This window comes from Heterodontus francisci, chromosome 35 (genome assembly GCF_036365525.1).
Source record: "Heterodontus francisci isolate sHetFra1 chromosome 35, sHetFra1.hap1, whole genome shotgun sequence".
In the NCBI taxonomy this organism is placed as follows: Eukaryota; Metazoa; Chordata; class Chondrichthyes; order Heterodontiformes; family Heterodontidae; genus Heterodontus; species Heterodontus francisci.
Genome location: NC_090405.1, coordinates 56,685,247 through 56,699,320, shown reverse-complemented (window position 1 = coordinate 56,699,320; position 14,074 = coordinate 56,685,247). Strand labels below are relative to the sequence as shown.

General features: G+C 48.0%; 1 protein-coding gene across 8 annotated transcripts in view; it reads right to left on the bottom strand.

The window, feature by feature from the left end:
• apba2b (amyloid beta (A4) precursor protein-binding, family A, member 2b) overlaps window positions 1-14,074 on the bottom strand; it is a 106,735-nt gene that overhangs the window by 57,152 nt on the left and 35,509 nt on the right. Inside the window, exon 2 of one of the 8 annotated variants that reach the window (XM_068015667.1) lies at window positions 126-289. The exons of the other annotated variants lie outside the window; for them this stretch is intronic. The gene's annotated coding sequence lies outside the window, so the exon portion shown is untranslated. The remainder of the gene's footprint in view (window positions 1-125; window positions 290-14,074) is intronic. 8 annotated transcript variants of the gene reach the window in all.

The following is a 14,074-nucleotide window of genomic DNA, read 5'->3' as shown; positions in this document are numbered from 1 at the left end:
CTGGGACCAGTGCCGTTCAGTGTGGAAGGACAATTGAAGCATAATACCTGCCAACTGCCAGATCCATCAGCCTCATTAACTCAGACACACACAAACAATATTTTATACAAAAAAAAATCCTTCACCTCTATCTCTTCCCGTATGGCTGGGACTCTGGGGATGGTGTCAGAGAAATTAACGTCCTGAAGGGAATATTCCTCCTGGATTGAGGGAGATTCTGGATGGTTCACCCCGATTCCCCGTAAATAACAGAAATTCCACGACAACTGGCAGTCGGCAATATCTGCAGCTGGGTCCAAATGGGAGCTGTGATAAATAATTCATGGCCCTCGCTCTCAAACACATTTCATGACAAGCAGTTCTAAAGATTTCATTGTCAGTCTCTAAATGGGTTTATTTTAACATGCAGACATTGGAGAAACCAGACAGTCCACCAACATCCCTGAAACTGAGGAGCAACTCAATCGATTTACCCCAAACACTAACCCCACCTCTCTCTTTCAGGAGTGCCTGGCCAGCTGTGTATTTCCAGCACTTTCTCTTTTCGTTCAATTTCCTCTATTTCTGTCCTTCATCTTAATCCCATTATTAAAAAGATGTCTTAAAATTTATTGGGATAAAACGTACAGGGTACAGATCGAAAAATGAGAGGGGTTCCTGACATAATACAGACCCTGCCTGATGGAGCAGTGGTGAGTGAGCGGTTATGAGCATCAGCACAAGTCAAGTGAGACAGGAAGACAGGGTGGGGAAAGAAAAGGGATACGGGGGAAAAGAGAGATAAAGAACATAGGACACTCAGTGTCAGCTGCGGCTCAGTTGGTAGCACTGACCTGAGTCAGAAGTTTGAGGGTTCAAGTCCCACTGCAGGACTTGATCAAAAAAAATCAAAGCTGACACTCCAGTGCAGTAGTGCGGGAGTGCAGCACTATCAGAGATGCCTTCTTTCGGATGAGACATTCAACTGAGGCATGCTTGCCCTGTCAGATAGATATAAAAGATCTCATGGCACTATGGCGAAGAAGAGTAGGGAGCTCTCCCTGGCATCCTGGATCTAATATTTATGCCTCAATCAACATCAATAAAACAGATTACCTGGCCATTATCACATTGCTATTTGTGGGATCTTGCTGTGTGCAAATTATTAACTGCTTTTTTAAAATATTTGATCGTGGGATGTGGCTAGGCCAGCATTTATTGCCCATCCCTAACTGCCCTTGAGAAGGTGGTGATGAGCTGCCTTCTTGAACTGCTGCAGTCCTTGAGGTGTAGGTATTCCCACAGTGGAGTTCCAGGATTTTGATCCAGCGATAGTGAAGGAATGGCGATATAGTTCCAAGTCAAGATTGTGTGTGGCTTGGAGGGGAACTTGCAGGTGGTGATGTTCCCATGCATCTGCTGCCCTTGTCCTTCTAGTTGGTAGAGGTCGTGGGTTTGGAAGGTGCTGTCTAAGGAGCCTTGGTGCGTTGCTGCAGTGCATCTTGTAGATGGTACACACTGCTGCCACTGTGCGTCGGTGGTGGAGGGAGTGAATGTTGAAGGTGGTGGATGGGGTGCCAATCAAGCAGGCTGCTTTATCCTGGATGGGGTCGAGCTTCTTGAGTGTTGGAGAGGCAAGTAGAGAGTCGTCCTTCACAGTCCTGACTTGTACCTTATAGATGGAGGACAAGCATTGGGGAAGACAGTAGGTGAGTTACTCGCCGCATAATTCCCAGCCCCTGACCTGCTCTTGTAGCCACAGCATTTATGTGGCTGGTCCAGTTCAGTTTCTGGTCAATGATACCTCCAGGATGTTGATAGTGGGGGATTCAGTGATGGTAATGCCATCGAATGTCAAGAGGAGATGATTAGATTCTCTCTTGTTTGAGATGGTCATTGCCTGGCACTTGTGTGGCACGAATGTTACTTGCCACTTATCAGCCCAAGCCTGGATATTGTCCATGTCTTGCTGCATATGGACACGGGCTATGACAAATCGCAAATGGTGCTGAACATTGTGCAATCATCAGCAAACATCCCCACTTCTGACCTTAGATGGAGGGAAGGTCATTGATGAAGCAGCTGAAGATGGTTGGGCCTAGAACACTACCCTGAGGAACTCCTGCAGTGATGTCCTAGAGCTCAGATGATTGACCTCCAACAACCACAACCATCTTCCTTTGTGCTAGGTATGACTCCAACCAGCAGACAGTTTTTCCCCCGAATCCCATTAACCCCAGTTTTGCTAGGGCTCCTTGATGCCATACTTGGTGAAATGCTGCCTTGATGTCAAGGGCAGTCACTGTCACCTCACCTTTTGAGTTCAGCTCTTTTGTCCATGTTTGGACCAAGGCTGTAATGAGGTCAGGAGCCGAGTGGCCCTGGCGGAACCTAAATTGAGCGTCAGTGAGCAGGTTATTGCTAAGCAAGTGCCACTTGATGGCACTTTTGATGACACCTTCCATCACTTTACTGATGATTGAGAGTAGGCTGATAGGGCTGTAATCGGCCGGGTTGGACTTGTCCTGCTTTTTTTGCACGGGATATACTTGGGCAATTTTCCACATTGCCAAGTAAATGCCAGTGTTGTAGCTGCACTGGAACAGCTTGGCTAGGGGCGCAGCTAGTTCTAGAGCACCAGTCTTCAGTACTATCGCTGGAATGTTGTCACGGCCCATAGCCTTTGCAGTATCCAGTGCTTTCAGCTGTTTCTGGATATCACATAGATTGAATCGGATTGGCTGAAGTCTGGCATCTGTGATGCTGGGGGACCTCAGAAGGAGGCAGAGATGGATCATCCACTCGACACTTCTGGCTGAAGGTGGATGCGAATGCTTCAGCCTTGTCTTTTGCACTGATGTGCTGGGCTCCCCCATAGGTGAGGATGGATGTGAAGCCTCCTACCCCTGTCAGTTGTTTAATTGCTTCATTCACGACTGGATGTGGAAGGACTGCAGAGCTTTGATCTGATCGTTGGTTGTGTTTCCTACATTACAGCAGTGACTACACTTTGTCATGATCCTGCGGGGTTTTTTCCAGGAAGAATGCAGTGTGCCTTTAAGGCTGGAAAAGGAGCAGTACTGCTTTAAGGCAACAAGCTCCAGAGGCAGAGTTAAAGGATGCATTCTCACTGCCATAGGATGCAGCCATTTGGAGAACAAGGACAAAGATACAATGTTGCCGATTGACATCTGAAACTAGCTGAAAAACTAGCACAGTTAATAGATACACAGACTGTCTCGAGCATATACCGAAGGAAAAGAGAGCTCTCTCTCTTGGTTTATTTAAACCCTATTTATTATACTCTCAGAATTCTGATGTCAAGCCAGATTAATTTCTTAAAAGAAAATAACCAAATTCCTTTAACTACTGAACTGTAATTGCTGAAATTCATTGCTGGAAAGGAAGAGTTGAAGAACCTTTTTTTCCCCCCATCGGACGGCTGTGAGAACTTCAAGCAACCTTGGATTGTTGCACATTTGAAGATTTCACTTCGGCAGGAGTGTAAATATGCAAGGACACTAATTTTTCTATTTTAAACTGTTGTTTATATCTTAGTAGTGTTTAAGAATTTAGTTTTTCTAATTAAACAGTTAATTTGCTGATCTAAAGACACCTGGTTTGGTTAGCCTCATTTGGGGGTGAATAAATGGTACAATTTGGCTGGGGCTTTCTTTAAATTGGAAAGTTTAAAATGATATGTTAGGCAATCTGTGGAGGGGCGGGACTGAATCAACAGTACGTTTCTCCCATCTCAATCAGAATCATATATTTTGATTGGGGGCTTTGTCTTGAGCGGTCAGTCGTAACAACTTCAAAAGTAAAAGCAATATGCTGCAGATGCTGGAAATCTGAAATAAAAACAGAAATTGCTGGAAATACTCAGCAGATCAGGCAGCATCTGAGAGAGATCTCTGACCTGTTGAGTATTTCCAGCACTTTCTGTTTTTACACTTCAGAAGTACTTGATTGGTTGTAAAGCACTTTGGGATGCCCTGTGGTCATGAAAGTCTTTCTTTATTGCCCCTCAAAGTGCTTGCTGATGTGGAGTTGAGCAAAGCTGCAGGTCTGGGACAGGTCTCGCTCGACAGGAGTGCGGCTCAGAGATTTTGGGCCCTGGTCTTCTAGCTCTAGTCTCTGTCCCGTACTCCCATTCAGTGAGGCTCCCAGTGGGTGCATACCTTGGATGCTTCTGTTTTTTAAGCTAAAATATGCCCAAATCTATTTAAAGGGGCATGTGTCTTAGAAATACATTTGCCAAGTTTTTGGAAAGAGAACGTTAAGGGATGGGGAGGCAAAAGGTCAAAGTCATCTTCATCAGGAACTAACTTCAGGAGATAAACATCATCCCAATGTTAATCCTAATCAAAGACACTTCCTCTTTAACAGGCTCCACTCAGCCTTGTGTGGAGACACAGCAACATCATCACAAAATTATAAATGGAACAGAATTTCATAGAATTTTAAGCTTTATCCAGATTACTGACTAAAAGTACAAGGGACATTTGGAGCTGTGCAGATACCAGGCTGTGCCAGCACTGATCCCAGTACTACAAAAATAGTGGGTCAGGCTGAGGAATTGAATTTGTGGAGGCTAATCTCTCTCTCTGCTCCAACCTTGTCTCTTCTATTTTAATGATACTATTATGCTCTGTGATCCTCTGAACTGTCCTTTTTTTAATGTTCCTAATACTCTGCTCTAAACTATTCCTCATCTGTGTATCTTCACTGTGTTAAATGAATCATCCCAACAGTGGCTTCTACTGGAACCACTGCAACAGAATGGTGACCTTCTCACCTCCATCAGATTTCCCCTTTCATCTACAATCTACTAGTTTTAAACCCAAGCACGGTGTCATCTTTCACTACTCCCGATTCAAGTCTTTGGATTTTTTCCAATCTTACTACACAGTCCTGCACTGTCCTTCACCTGGGTCACTCAGTGATAACTCAGAAACAAAAGGAGGCCATTCAGCCCTTTGAGTCTGTTCCAACATTCAATTAGATAATGGCTGGTATCTATCTAAACTCCATAATCCCGGATTCCCTAGTCCAACAAAAATCTAAGTTTTGAAAGCTCCAACTGAACAGTTCTGATCAGAGGTTACTGAGCTGCAATGTTAATTCTGCTTCTCTCTCTGCAGGTGCTGCCAGATCTGCTGAGTATTTCCAGCACTGTTTTTATTTCAGATTTCCAGCATCCACAGCCTTTCCAGTGAGAGAATTCCAGATTTCCACTCCTGAATGGCCGAGATCTAATCCTTGTTCTGAACCCCCTGACCAGAGGAAACAGTTTCTCTCTACCTGCACTGTCAAATCATTTGATTATTTTAAGCATCACTGATCTCTTGTGTAACATTTCATTCACACAGCTCCATCTCCATTGCCCTACATCAAGAGCAGGAGTCTCCTCCTGTCCTGCCAATATTTCTCATTCAACCAAACCAGCAAAAACAGCTGAGCCAGCCATTTGTCTGTGAATGAAGACCAAGCTTCCCTTTCTTATCACTTCAAAGCTGAAATGCACAGGAAAAACAGGGACATTTAGGGTGCGTCCGCTGCAGTATAATTAAAACCGCTTTGTTTACAAAAGCCTGGCAACTCTTAACAAAGAACATTTTTTTTGAGGACAGCTCATTTCTGTTAACACATTTCAGAATGTTAGAAGGTCTGTGAGGGTTTAAGTCGATTCAAGACTGCCATTAAACAGAAGAAAAGCTCAGGGTTTCCAGTTTGCACAGATTCTGCATAGCCCAGCTGCTGTAAGCGGCTCATTGCCATCACAGTTTGAACTCTCAGTCAGCAGCTGCTGTATTCAGCCCATCTCCCATGGCTCTCTTCCCCCTGCCCCATTCTCCTCCCTTACCCCTCTCTGCCCCCACACCAGGCTCTCCCTCACCCCCAAACTTTGCAGCATTCCTATCGGTGGACTGATGGAGTCAGCACCACCCTGGGACCTTCTTATTATATTCTCATTTTATCTCAACATTCACTGTTGTGTAGCCTGATATCCTTGTAATTGGCTGTACCACATTGAGACCAGAGCTCCACATTAAGCACTGATCATTAGTGACTTCCTGCTGGATATTACCTTGATATCACACTGAGAGGTTAGAAACAATGCAGTCACGCACTGACTCCAATACCACTCAATACTAGCACTGACCTGCCCTTTCAACAGTTATATACAGAAACTGGCAGCAATTAAGTGACTATTCCTCAACACAATGATAAAGGCACAGCAATTATTCCATCCCCCCACTCACTGGTCGAGATATGAACAATGAAGCCCAGAACCTCCTCGTGCCATTTATTTTTGGTTAACAAGGAGCCTGATTTGCTTCTCAGCTCAGGCATTAGGACATAGGAGACACACGGTAACGCACAGTCCGTGCATCACACAGAGGGCTGTCACTCCAGAACACTGGGGTACAGTGCTGGTGGGTACAGGGCCTGTGACTGTATAACACTGGGGTACAGTACTGGTGGGTACAGGTCTGTCATTGTATAACACTGGGGTACAGTACTGGTGGGTACAGGTCTGTGACTGTGTAACACTGGGATACAGTACTGGTGGGGACAGGTCTGTGACTGTGTAACACTGGGATAAAGTACTGGTGGGGACAGGTCTGTCATTTTATAACACTGGGGTACAGTACTGGTGGGTACAGTTCTATCATTTTATAACACTGGGGTACAGTACTGGTGGGTTGAGATCTGTCATTTATAACACTGGGGTACAGTACTGGTGGGTACAGGTCTGTGACTGTATAACACCGGGGTACAGGTCCGTGACTGTATAACACTGGGGTATAGTACTGGTGGGGACAGGTCTGTGACTGTATAACACGGATACAGTACCGGTGGGGACAGGTCTGTGACTGTATAACACTGGGGTACAGTACTGGTGGGTACGGGTTTGTCACTGGATAACACTGGGGTACAGTACTGGTGGGGACAGGTCTGTGACTGTGTAACACTGGGGTACAGTACTGGTGGGGACAGGTCTGTGACTGTATAACACTGGGGTACAGTACTGGTGGGGACAGGTCTGTGACTATGTAACACTGGGGTACAGTACTGGTGGGGACAGGTCTGTGACTGTGTAACACTGGAATACAGTACTGGTGGGGACAGGTCTGTGACTGCGAAACACTGGGGTACAGTATTGGTGGGGACAGGTCTGTGACTGTGTAACACTGGGGTACAGTACTGGTGGGTAGAGATCTGTCATTTATAACACTGGGGTACAGTACTGGTGGGTGCAGGTCTGTGACTGTGTAACACTGGGGTACAGTACTGGTGGGGACAGGTCTGTGACTATATAACACTGGGGTACAGTACTGGTGGGGACAGTTCTATCATTTTATAACACTGGGGTACAGTACTGGTGGGTAGAGATCTGTCATTTATAACACTGGGGTACAGTACTGGCGGGTACAGGTCTGTGACTGTATAACACTGGGGTACAGGTCCGTGACTGTATAACACTGGGGTAGAGTACTGGTGGGGACAGGTCTGTCACTGCATAACACAGGGGTACAGGTCCGTGACTGTATAACACTGGGGTACTGTACTGGTGGGGACAGGTCTGTGACTGTATAACACGGATACAGTACCGGTGGGGACAGGTCTGTGACTGTATAACACTGGGGTACAGTACTGGTGGGTACGGGTCTGTGACTGTGTAACACTGGGGTACAGTACTGGTGGGGACAGGTCTGTGACTATGTAACACTGGGGTACAGTACTGGTGGGGACAGGTCTGTGACTGTGTAACACTGGGGTACAGTACTGGTGGGTAGAGATCTGTCATTTATAACACTGGGGTACAGTACTGGTGGGGACAGGTCTGTGACTATGTAACACTGGTGTACAGTACTGGTGGGGACAGGTCTGTGACTGTGTAACACTGGGGTACAGTATTGGTGGGGACAGGTCTGTGACTGTGTAACACTGGGGTACAGTGCTGGTGGGTACAGTTCTATCATTTTATAACGCTGGGGTACAGTACTGGTGGGTACAGGTCTGTGACTGTATAACGCTGGGGTACAGTACTGGTGGGGACAGGTCTGTGACTGTGTAACACTGGGGTACAGTACTGGTGGGGACAGGTCTGTGACTATGTAACACTGAGGTACAGTACTGGTGGGGACAGGTCTGTGACTGTGTAACACTGGGTACAGTACTGGTGGGGACAGTTCTGTGACTGTGTAACACTGGGGTACAGTATTGGTGGGGACAGGTCTGTGACTGTGTAACACTGGGGTACAGTACTGGTGGGTAGAGATCTGTCATTTATAACACTGGGGTACAGTACTGGTGGGGACAGGTCTGTGACTATGTAACACTGGGGTACAGTACTGGTGGGGACAGGTCTGTGACTGTGTAACACTGGGGTACAGTATTGGTGGGGACAGGTCTGTGACTGTGTAACACTGGGGTACAGTGCTGGTGGGTACAGTTCTATCATTTTATAACGCTGGGGTACAGTACTGGTGGGTACAGGTCTGTGACTGTATAACGCTGGGGTACAGTACTGGTGGGGACAGGTCTGTGACTGTATAACGCTGGGGTACAGTACTGGTGGGTACAGGTCTGTCACTGCATAACACAGGGGTACAGGTCCGTGACTGTATAACACTGGGGTACAGTACCGGTGGGGACAGGTCTGTGACTGTATAACACTGGGGTACAGTTCTGGTGGGGACAGGTATGTGACTGTGTAACACTGGGGAACAGTACTGGTGGGGACAGGTCGGTGACTATGTAACACTGGGGTACAGTACTGGTGGGGACGGGTCTGTGACTGTGTAACACTGGGATACAGTACTGGTGGGGACAGGTCTGTGACTGTGTAACACTGGGGTACAGCATTGGTGGGGACAGGTCTGTGACTGTGTAACACTGGGGTACAGTACTGGTGGGGACAGGTCTGTGACTGTGTAACACTGGGGTACAAGTACTGGTGGGGACAAATATGTGACTGTATAACACTGGGGTACAGTACTGGTGGGGACAGGTCTGTGACTGTGTAACACTGGGGTGCAGTACTGGTGGGGACAGGTCTGTGACTGTGTAACACTGGGGTACAGTACTGGTGGGGACAGGTCTGTGACTGTGTAACACTGGGGTACAGTACTGGTGGGGACAGGTCTGTGACTGTGTAACACTGGGGTACAGTACTGGTGGGGACAGGTCTGTGACTGTGTAACACTGGGGTACAGTATTGGTGGGGCCAGGTCTGTGACTGTGTAACACTGGGTACAGTACTGGTGGGGACAGGTCTGACTGTGTAACACTGGGGTACAGTACTGGTGGGGACAGGTCTGTGACTGTGTAACACTGGGGTACAGTACTGGTGGGGACAGGTCTGTGACTGTGTAACACTGGGGTACAGTACTGGTGGGGACAGGTCTGTGACTGTGTAACACTGGGGTACAGTATTGGTGGGGCCAGGTCTGTGACTGTGTAACACTGGGTACAGTACTGGTGGGGACAGGTCTGACTGTGTAACACTGGGGTACAGTACTGGTGGGGACAGGTCTGTGACTGTGTAACACTGGGGTACAGTACTGGTGGGGACAGGTCTGTGACTGTGTAACACTGGGGTACAGTACTGGTGGGGACAGGTCTGTGACTGTGTAACACTGGGGTACAGTATTGGTGGGGCCAGGTCTGTGACTGTGTAACACTGGGTACAGTACTGGTGGGGACAGGTCTGACTGTGTAACACTGGGGTACAGTACTGGTGGGGACAGGTCTGTGACTGTGTAACACTGGGGTACAGTATTGGTGGGGCCAGGTCTGTGACTGTGTAACACTGGGGTACAGTACTGGTGGGGACAGGTCTGTGACTGTGTAACACTGGGGTACTGTACTGGTGGGGACAGGTCTGTGACTGTGTAACACTGGGGTACAGTATTGGTGGGGACAGGTCTGTGACTGTGTAACACTGGGGTACAGTACTGGTGGTGACAGGTCTGTGACTGTATAACACTGGGGTACAGTGCTGGTGGGGACAGGTCTGTGACTGTGTAACACTGGGGTACAGTACTGGTGGGGACAGGTATGTGACTGTGTAACACTGGGGAACAGTACTGGTGGGGACAGGTCGGTGACTATGTAACACTGGGGTACAGTACTGGTGGGGACGGGTCTGTGACTGTGTAACACTGGGATACAGTACTGGTGGGGACAGGTCTGTGACTGTGTAACACTGGGGTACAGCATTGGTGGGGACAGGTCTGTGACTGTGTAACACTGGGGTACAGTACTGGTGGGGACAGGTCTGTGACTGTGTAACACTGGGGTACAAGTACTGGTGGGGACAAATATGTGACTGTATAACACTGGGGTACAGTACTGGTGGGGACAGGTCTGTGACTGTGTAACACTGGGGTGCAGTACTGGTGGGGACAGGTCTGTGACTGTGTAACACTGGGGTACAGTACTGGTGGGGACAGGTCTGTGACTGTGTAACACTGGGGTACAGTACTGGTGGGGACAGGTCTGTGACTGTGTAACACTGGGGTACAGTACTGGTGGGGACAGGTCTGTGACTGTGTAACACTGGGGTACAGTATTGGTGGGGCCAGGTCTGTGACTGTGTAACACTGGGTACAGTACTGGTGGGGACAGGTCTGACTGTGTAACACTGGGGTACAGTACTGGTGGGGACAGGTCTGTGACTGTGTAACACTGGGGTACAGTATTGGTGGGGCCAGGTCTGTGACTGTGTAACACTGGGGTACAGTACTGGTGGGGACAGGTCTGTGACTGTGTAACACTGGGGTACTGTACTGGTGGGGACAGGTCTGTGACTGTGTAACACTGGGGTACAGTATTGGTGGGGACAGGTCTGTGACTGTGTAACACTGGGGTACAGTACTGGTGGTGACAGGTCTGTGACTGTATAACACTGGGGTACAGTGCTGGTGGGGACAGGTCTGTGACTGTGTAACACTGGGGTACAAGTACTGGTGGGGACAGGTCTGTGACTGTATAACACTGGGGTACAGTACTGGTGGGTATAGGTCTGTGACTGTGTAACACTGGGGTACAGTACTGGTGGGGACAGGTCTGTGACTGTGTAACACTGGGGTACAGTACTGGTGGGGACAGGTCTGTGACTGTGTAACACTGGGTACAGTACTGGTGGGGACAGGTCTGACTGTGTAACACTGGGGTACAGTACTGGTGGGGACAGGTCTGTGACTGTGTAACACTGGGTACAGTACTGGTGGGGACAGGTCTGTGACTGTGTAACACTGGGGTACAGTACTGGTGGGGACAGGTCTGTGACTGTGTAACACTGGAGTACTGTACTGGTGGGGACAGGTCTGTGACTGTGTAACACTGGGGTACAGTATTGGTGGGGACAGGTCTGTGACTGTGTAACACTGGGGTACAGTACTGGTGGTGACAGGTCTGTGACTGTATAACACTGGGGTACAGTGCTGGTGGGGACAGGTCTGTGACTGTGTAACACTGGGGTACAAGTACTGGTGGGGACAGGTCTGTGACTGTATAACACTGGGGTACAGTACTGGTGGGTATAGGTCTGTGACTGTGTAACACTGGGGTACAGTACTGGTGGGGACAGGTCTGTGACTGTGTAACACTGGGGTACAGTACTGGTGGGGACAGGTCTGTGACTGTGTAACACTGGGGTACAGTACTGGTGGGGACAGGTCTGTGACTGTGTAACACTGGGGTACAGTACTGGTGGGGACAGGTCTGTGACTGTGTAACACTGGGGTACAGTACTGGTGGGTATAGGTCTGTGACTGTGTAACACTGGGGTACAGTACTGGTGGGGACAGGTCTGTGACTGTGTAACACTGGGGTACAGTACTGGTGGGTATAGGTCTGTGACTGTGTAACACTGGGGTACAGTACTGGTGGGGACAGGTCTGTGACTGTGTAACACTGGGGTACAGTACTGGTGGGGACAGGTCTGTGACTGTGTAACACTGGGGTACAGTACTGGTGGGGACAGGTCTGTCACCATGTAACAATGGGGCACAGTAGTGGTCCCAAGATGCAATGATTAGACTTTGACTCAGTTTGGACAGGGACTGATGGCTGAATAGTCTTTTCTCACTCTGAATTTCCTAATCCTCCTAAGACTTCACCAGAACCCAAAATTCAGTATGGTTTCTAGAACAAAGGAGCATGGAATATCTGAAGCCTGGTTTGCTTTATTCTATGGCACATGCACAGTACAAAGAGGATTTGCTAAAAAGCTACAGAAGGCACTGCTGCTGCCTCACATCCGAAGCAGCAACACTTGCCCTGCCACGATCCGGGAATGTTGGGCTCTGTGAAGTTTTCCTGTTCTGTTGTAAATTATTCACTGTAAAGGGAGTAGTTTTGAACTGTGCTCCTTCACATCTCGCTGTGCGTTTGTTTGCAACAGATGGCTGGTTTGGCGCCTCCTCAGAGGTGTACGGATAACAACTGCGAGTGGCACGTTGTGGAGCAAGTGCCAGAATAAAGATACAACATTCAGGCACTGCCAGGTGTGGTACTGAGTCATGCAGCCCAGATGGTGCCAGCTTCAATCCCAGTGGCTCTGGGTATGGAACAGGATCAATAACCAGCTGGAGTTCCTGCTTCTGATCACTGTCCAGTGACCCTGCAGGAAATCCTTCTACAGGCTCGAGTGAGATGAAGATTGTGCCTTGTCCTTGGCCTTGTCTCCCCATCCAGTCTCAGAGATGAATGTTGCCCGAGTGGCTAACTGAAACCATTCACATCCATGGGACCTCAACCCAGGGACCAGAGAGTCATCGGGACCTGTGTATCTCTGGAGCCCTGTGTACAGCAACTAGTAGTAACCAGCACAGTAACTAGTAGAGTAACCAGCATAGTAAGCAAAATAACCAGCACTGTAACTCGTACAGTATACAGTTTTGTACCTATTGCTAACATGCAGATGCAGCAAGCAATTCAGAAAGCTAATGGTATGTTAGCCTTTATCACAAGAGGATTTGAGTACAGGAGTAGTGAAGTCTTGCTTCAATTGTATAGAACCTTGGTTAGACCGCACCTAGAGTACTGTGTACAGTTTTGGTCCCCTTACCTTAGGGAAGGATACTATTGCCATAGAGGGAGTACAACGAAGGTTCACCAGATTTGTTCCCGGGATGGTGGGACTGTCCTATGAAGAGAGATTGGGGAAACTGGGCCTGTATTCTCTAGAGTTTCAAAGAATGAGAGGTGATCTCATTGAAACCTACAAAATACTTAAAGGGATAGACAGGGTAGATGCAGGCAAGATGTTTCTCCTGGTTGGGGAGTCTAGAACCAGGGACACAATTTCAAAATAAGGCGAAGCCACTGAGGACAGAGATGAGGAGAAATTTCTTTACTCAGAGGGTTGTGAATCTTTGGAATTCTCTACCTCAGAGGGCTGTGGAAGCTCAGTCATTGAGTATGTTTAAAGCAGAGATTGACAGATTTCTAAATACCAATGACATAAAGGGATATGAGAATAGTGTGGAAAAAGGCATTGAAGTGGATGATCAGCCAAGAAGGTATTGAATGATAGGGCTGGCTCGATGGGCTGAATGGCCTACCCCTGCACCTATGTTCCGAGAGTAGCCAGTACAGTAACTAGTAACCAGCACAGTAACCAGAAGGGTAACGAACACAGTAACTAATAAGAGTAACCAGCATATTGGATCGCTCTGGATTCCCAACTTGTAATTTTGTTATCTGTATTTAATGGACAGTCATTCAGTGCCACTTGCCTTAAACGCAGCAAATGAGAGACTGTGTCCTGGTTTAGGGTCTCAGGACAGTAATCCAGGACCAAGAACCATGTCCTGAACAATGCTCAGCACCAATTAGAGAGAAACTGCATTTCTGCAAGGACCAGCAACAAACACCTGAGACTGACTGCAAATGCTACTCCAGATTGGGAATGGGTCAGCAGTTGCAGGGAAAGATACAAACACAGATAATCTGTTACGGTACAACAAGCCACAGTCCCTGTCCTCCCCAGACCATAGGGAGCCATCGCTGCACATTCAACAACAACATAAAACTTTTGTAACTTGAAGTTTGGTTCAAATGAAGCAGGGAGGAA